Genomic DNA, 7081 nt, shown 5'->3' with positions numbered 1-7081 from the left:
TTGATTGAACTTTTTAGTCCCACCCAGTCTGTCATTACCACCACAGCCATGCCCACCCAATGGGCCACACCCACCCAATGGGCCACACCCACCCGGCACTTGATGATGCATAAGTGGGTTTTGGGTTGCAGTTTGGGCACTCAGTCTCTAAAAGGTTCGCCATCACTGTCCTAGTGTATCTCCAAGAGGTAACAGCTTAACCAAAAGCACCACAGTGATTCTTGCGGTTGCTGGACTGCTGGTTTCTCTCTTACATTATGAACTAAATATTTCCCCAACTCAGACATCATACAGTATGTGGGATCCTTTTTATGCCTTTGCAACACAAGATGATAATTTCCAGTTGAATCCCTGGTCTTGGCTGGTGAATTCTCAATTTTTACTTTTGTTTTTAGAATTAAAATGGATCATTTAAAAAATTCTGTTTGTGTCTGGAAATAATGAAAAGGATTTTGAAATTTCCACCTGGGCAAAGTGTAGATTTTAATTTGCAGATTTTTTGAAAGAGCTGTCCTGTGACATTGGTGCCAGAATGATATAATAATGACTACTATCCAAATAATTGGAAGCTAAGTAAGTGCATTTGTTTAAACCCTATTGTATGGAAGCGAGTACATTAATGCAGATCTAAGAGATACATTAATGGATTTAACATTGGCAATCAGAGCTGGGGTCATATAAATCAAACAACATTGCATTTAGTCTAATGTATGCTTATTCATTCATTAGCATCGTTCAATGTAGATTATAAATATTAGCAGTGAAAGCTTCAGTACCAAAGATACTTTCCTCTAATAGAGCTATAATTGAACAATAATGATGGCACTTTTATGAATCATAATAACTTGTATTGATTTGCACTTGGGGGGTTGCAGAGAGCTTTTTCAGCCTATTTACAGTAGGATATGGTTACATTATTAGACAGTGAGGGATGGAAAGACAAAAAGAAAGGAATTGCTGCATGCTGATGTAAGCCTGTTTTGACTAACCGCTAAAAGCTAAATATAGGTAATTTTCCCCTCTCATTTGCATTTCCTTGAACTTCACAGGGAACCTGTCCCATGTATCTGTTATGGTTCAGTCACATGACATTTTTTCCTAGAACAAATGAATCTGATGAAAATGTTTTATAGACAAGACCAAATAAAGCAACTTTATTTTATAAATTGATTTAAACACTACTATCTTCTTGGCAAACTTGAAAACTCTAGCACTCTCAATTAATTGCAGAGGAAGGCAAATTCCCTCAACAATAATTAATACATGCAATTTATTTAATTTATTTATTTAATTTATTTATTTTTGTCATATTTATGTAGTGTATATCGGAGGTGATGACCCTTTGAGAGCTGTATGGAATGAAATTTCATTTTAATGTATGCCGATTAGTGTTCATTCAAAGTAATAATAAAGTCTATTCTATTCTATTCTATTCTATTCTATTCTATTCTATTCTATGCCCAGCTTACTACAGGATAACTCTGGTAAATATCCTAAATATTTAGGATATTGTTTTTCATATGGAATAACTATGCAGTCTGAGATTGCATATAATTTCAAGTTGTGTGGTGTACAGACACAGGAAGTTTCTATCAAACCAAAACAGTGGTCCATCTCTTTCAGTAGTGTTTGCTCTGAAAAAGGATTATCAGATCTGGGTTTCAAATATTTGATCATGAGATGGCAACAAAGAGTAAGATTTTTCTGTTTTTCTTCCTTACCATTTTGCAGTTATCTTGATTTCTTTCAGCCCAGCTCTGATAGATCTATCAGAGAGCTGCCCAGGTTCTCAGCCAAGCTCTTTCATATCGCTGCTATCTCACTTTTTTACTTATTGGTGTCAATGGTAACAATGCTGGAACAAGGTCTTGTGCCAGGGGATCCCAAGTAGGACTGTTTTTTCCCATGCATTGAGCTCATTCAGGAAGTGGGCCTAATTATAATCACTATATCCATTTTTCCTAGCAACTAGGAAATTAGAAAAGTTTGCTCTGAACTCTTTAGATAATATGTTGCGTTGTTTTGTTTTGCATGAGCCTTATTCTTTTCTGCTCTGCTGAGGACTCTTTGAAAAACCGACTTTCTGTTTCTTCGGTCAAAGTTCTTTTATTGATGAATCAAATGAAGTCTGCCAAATTTACATTTCCTAGGTTCAAACTGCTTTGTTTGATGTTCTACTAAAAGCCAGAAATGGAATCTAAGACTTCTGACAGCCAGCTGCATGCCTGTTATTATTTTTGAATCCTGTAAAAAGAGGAAAATAACTTTCGGGCTGTTGAGGTGCTAAATTAATTGAGATAATAACTGGGAGAGCATAATTCAAATACACAAACATTGTTAGGGAAACAGTAGCCACCAGTGAAGGCTTTCCTTGAAGTGTAAATTATGCTTTTGCTAGGATCAGTGTCCGCCTGTTTCTATGCTCCCTAAGCTCTTTATGCTTTTTTTTTTTAATGGCTGATATTTATATAACACAACTAGGAGATACTAAGAGCTAGTTTGACCCAAAGACTAGAGAATGACACAAGCCATAAAATGTAAAACAAATGACTTGGTAAGCCTCACTCTTTCTCCTTCCCCCTCCCTATTTTCTGACATATTATTGACTGGTTTTTTCTATTATGTGCCACCAGGGGAAAAATATTTTGGAATTTTCTTCACTTTAAGTGAAGGTTTGTTTGGGTGAGGTATGGCTTAAATGGCATTCTGTGTGCATTAACTTTCCAGTTTGTTTTCTGCTCTGAAGTAAACAAATAGCTGGAGACAAATGTGTCTACCCTATGCAATATTTTATGTGTGTGGGTGAAATCCAGGAGGATGTCTACTTTATCTAGTTCCTTCGGTGATATATTGCTCCTAAACCACACAGGCAATATAACATTCTAAATATATGTGATCCATTATTGTGAAAAAAAGAGAGAGAAAGAGCAGCATGCGTGATGCTAGACAAACTTTTACATAGTGGCAAGGTTTTTTCCCCCCCCTCACTCTATTCTTGGTTTCAAGGAGGGAAAACAATATAACTATTCCTACTTATTACAAGAACATTTTAGAGAGATTATGATAAACAGAACGGGGCATGCTTTTTTAAAAGCTATTTGTTTTGCCTTTGTAGGAAATTGTACAACATAAATAATCTGATTTTAAAAAAGCAAAACAAAGCAAAAAATGACAAAATAAGCAGATTCATGAAATTATTCTACCTCGTTGAAATGCCCCTCACATTCCACAAGAACTAACTCTCAGAATCTAGAGAATTCAGCTTATATTTGAAATTTGCCTCTTTAGCAATTTTCCGTCAAGAGTGTATAATTCTTTTCCAGGTAATAGCCTTACAATTAGGAATTTTAAAAAGCATTTTAAAAATGTCATGGTTCTTTGTTGTCTTAATTTATTGAAGCCTATTAAATCACCAAGGTCGAATTATCACTCAGTTTTAGGTAGTGATTCAGTTTTAGGTAGTGAAACATTAATAATATAATGTTAATTAACATTAACTAAGTAGCTAAAAGTATGCATTAAGAAACCTTTATGTTGATAGTTGAAGCATTCTCTATGTATGCGTGAGTATCCCTGAGAGCAGGGACCTCACCTGAAGATTGATTAATAAAGCAGGTTTTATAACTATAACAGAAAGGAGATTTATTTACAAGAAATATCTTTCCAGGATAACCAAAGCCTAGCACTTACCTTACTATTTTCTATCAGGAGGAGCATTGAAACATCATGTACTCTGTGAAGTTGTGCCTGGGAAGGATGTGACCTCACATTAGGAGTCTCAGACAAAGAACAGGAATCTTTCTGAGAGACAAAAAAGGGACACAGGTAAATCTTTATTTATCTATACTTTATTACTTCCTTCGTAGGCAGGAGGACACAAGGTGCTATGGAGTCACCTTGAATTTGAATTTCTAACCTTTAAACATCTTGTTCTCAATCCAGGATATGAAAATGATGTAGAAAGATATACATTTATCTCCTGAATGCAGAATTTTCATCTGTCCTCCTTAGTTCAAATTAGATTAAAGTTATCAGATCTGGGCTACAGTAATTCTGAAACCATTAAATAGACAGCAGCCAAAATACAAAGAGACCTCCAACTTTCTGCTGTCACATAGTTGTAATTTTCAATTCCCTGTGTATTATTCTATTTAAATTTCCATGTAAGGCAAGTTCCCACAATAAGCATAACTAGATTAATAAGAAGCTTAATNGTCAGCTCACTTCCATGAGGGTAAAATTAGTTCAGATCAGACGTAATAATGCATAGTTTTAAACTATACCTACCTAGACTTAAATTTAATTAATTTACCGTGGTTGCATACCCTGCATATTCTAAGAGTGGCTAAAAGGTAAGCATCTCCATTATATAATTTATTTCACAGATTTGGAAGCATAGAAAAGATTTAATGACGCTGTTTGGTTGTGCTGTCCAAATCATGTCTACTATTGGCTGCCTAATATATAAGGAGCTGGGGATGTGTGATGAAGACATAACCTATACTATACTGAAACAAGGACTCATCTCATTTCCTGAAGAAAGTAGGAAGGGATTTTATTCCCAAAAGAATAATGTCTGACCCAGTTGGCATGATTATGTCCTGCCAAAATCATTGGTAAGATTTATCAACTTTCTTAAAATCTAAAATGATAAAAACTTTTTTTGCAGCTTTGTATTTGACGTTGTTTCTCACACAGTTGGTAACCCAGTGTAGCTGCTTGTGTTGGAAATGTGCTGAATAGAAGGAATTCTGTTCTGAGCTGAATGTCCAATTATTTTTTTTTAAAAAAGTCATCAGTGCTACTTAGTCTATTTGTTTATTATGAAATGGAGCCGAGAGACACCAGGATCCAGATGACTGATTGTCATATGTTGTGGACAATATAATGCCATTCTTTCAACAATTGTTTTAAAGCAGAAATCCTGCTATGGTAGATTTGCATGTGTGAATCAGTTTTCATGGGCAGTGTATCCTTCATTTCTAAAGGTAATGAATAGAATTCTGCAACACTTCAGAGTCAAAGGGAAAAAAGTGTTTCAGAGCACACCTCTTACAGTAGCAACTCTTTGAAGCAGAAGTGTCCGACCTTGGCAACTTTTAAGACCTGTGGACTTCAACTCCCAGAATTGGCTGTGGAATTCTGGGAGTTGAAATTCTCAAGTCTTAACATTGCCAAGGTTGGACACCCCTGCTTTAAGCCAAATTAATTTGGGATCATGTTCCGCTGCACAGGGAATCCAGTCTAATTTCAAAAGGAAAGGCAGTTGCTTTAAAGAGTTGCTGACAAATGCTGCAAAATAATAGTAGCATTTATATGATGCTGTGTGTTTGTACTGTTGTGTTGGCATTGCCATAGTGCATTTGCTATAGACAGCACTGCCTGCAAATCGGCTTTTCATTTTATACAGTGTTATCCTTTTTTACAGATTAGTAAAAAAAATATCTCAGGAGAAATACTAAAAGAAAATTATTTTTGGACTATATACATTTTTAATGTATTTTAACACAGAAAATGTTTTGCCCCCTAGTATTTTATTTTGTATTCATAGAATCCTGAAGAAGTAAACAATATTAATATTCACATTTTTACAGACAGGGAATTGTGGTGTAATAATCTCTTTGGAAGTATTTAAAAAAATACTACAGCATTCTGTCTTAGGTGATGGCATGCTATAATACATATTTCATGAAAAAAAATAGACATCACCAAATTAGGTTTAAATGCGGTTAATCACACGTAGTTTGAAGTGAAACTGAACTTAAATTAATCATAACTCCATTAGGTTCCATTGATTTCAGTAATGCAAATACTATGCTTGGAACTCAGATTATATTAATTATACCAGATATATTTCTGGAAGAAAGCTTATGTTGTAATATATACTGGGCATCTATGTAAAATTTCTTAATTCTGACAATTTGTTCCTAAGGCTTGGTCTTCTGCAGCCAAAATTAGCCCTTCTGTCTCTTTCTTCAATTTTTCTGCTCTTAGGCATTTCCAGGTCTTCTTGTTATCTGCTTTGATTGCTATTTCTTTTTTAACATACAGTACTGGCCATGTAAGGCTTTGCCTTGCTATGTCTCTTAATTTAATAATTTATGATACCTTTTAATATAATAATTCAATTATTATATGTTATTTATAAGATTATTATATCATATTGTCATTGTCATTGACATTGTTCAGCCCATAAATAAAATTATGAGCTGATGTCTTCATGACTTGCTCAAGAATTTTATCAGGTATAGTAAATGACTGGTTGAGGATTCCCAAGTTTATCTTTCCTTCTCTTTTTGAAGATTGTAGTAATGTTTTATGTTTTTCCAGACTGACTGTAGTAATGTTTTATGTTTTTCCATAAAGATACTGCTTAAGATCAGCCAAATATCGGCAAGACCCCTCCATTCCTTTCTTGTTTGTTCATCTGCTCTTCACAATTACCTTATGGAACTTACACTAACTGGTTGAAGAAGACTAATCCGATTTAACAGTTCCTCCTTTTCTTTATTACCTGTTACCATTTTGCTGTTTTGGCCACAGTGGGTAGGAATTCTGAGAGTCCTAGTCCCTGATACATCTGAAGGATGCTAGGTTAGATAAGCTACTTTCTTAATTTTTGAGGCTAATCCAACATTGAAGGCCTTCTTGCTCTTTGGATGAGATATATCTTGTCAGGGTTTTGTTGAAGAGGTGGATGGTTGCTTGACAGCAGTTACATATGTGTCTCTTTCTTAATATATTTCCTTCCTCTCTATTTATTTATTTATTTATTTATTTATTTATTTAATTTGATTTGTATCCCGCCCTTCTCCTTACCGGACTCAGGGCGGCTGACAGCCTTATAAAACCAATATTTACAATAAATATCAATTTAAAACTAGATTAAAAGAAAATATTTGTAAAGGCCTAATAATTAAAATTTCCCTTAAAAACCCCACTAAAATTCCCTAGGCCAATCCCGCTTGTTGGAAAAGCCATGTCTTTAGGGCGCGGCGGAAGGAGGGGAGATCCGGGATCACCCGGATCTCTGGGGGTAGTTCGTTCCAGAGGGTGGGGGCTCCCACCGAGAAGGCCCTCC

The sequence above is a fragment of the Protobothrops mucrosquamatus genome, unplaced genomic scaffold (assembly GCF_001527695.2).
Source record: "Protobothrops mucrosquamatus isolate PMUCROS unplaced genomic scaffold, P.Mucros_1.0 scaffold_64, whole genome shotgun sequence".
NCBI classification, from domain to species: domain Eukaryota; kingdom Metazoa; phylum Chordata; class Lepidosauria; order Squamata; family Viperidae; genus Protobothrops; species Protobothrops mucrosquamatus.
This window is presented reverse-complemented; position numbering follows the sequence as displayed.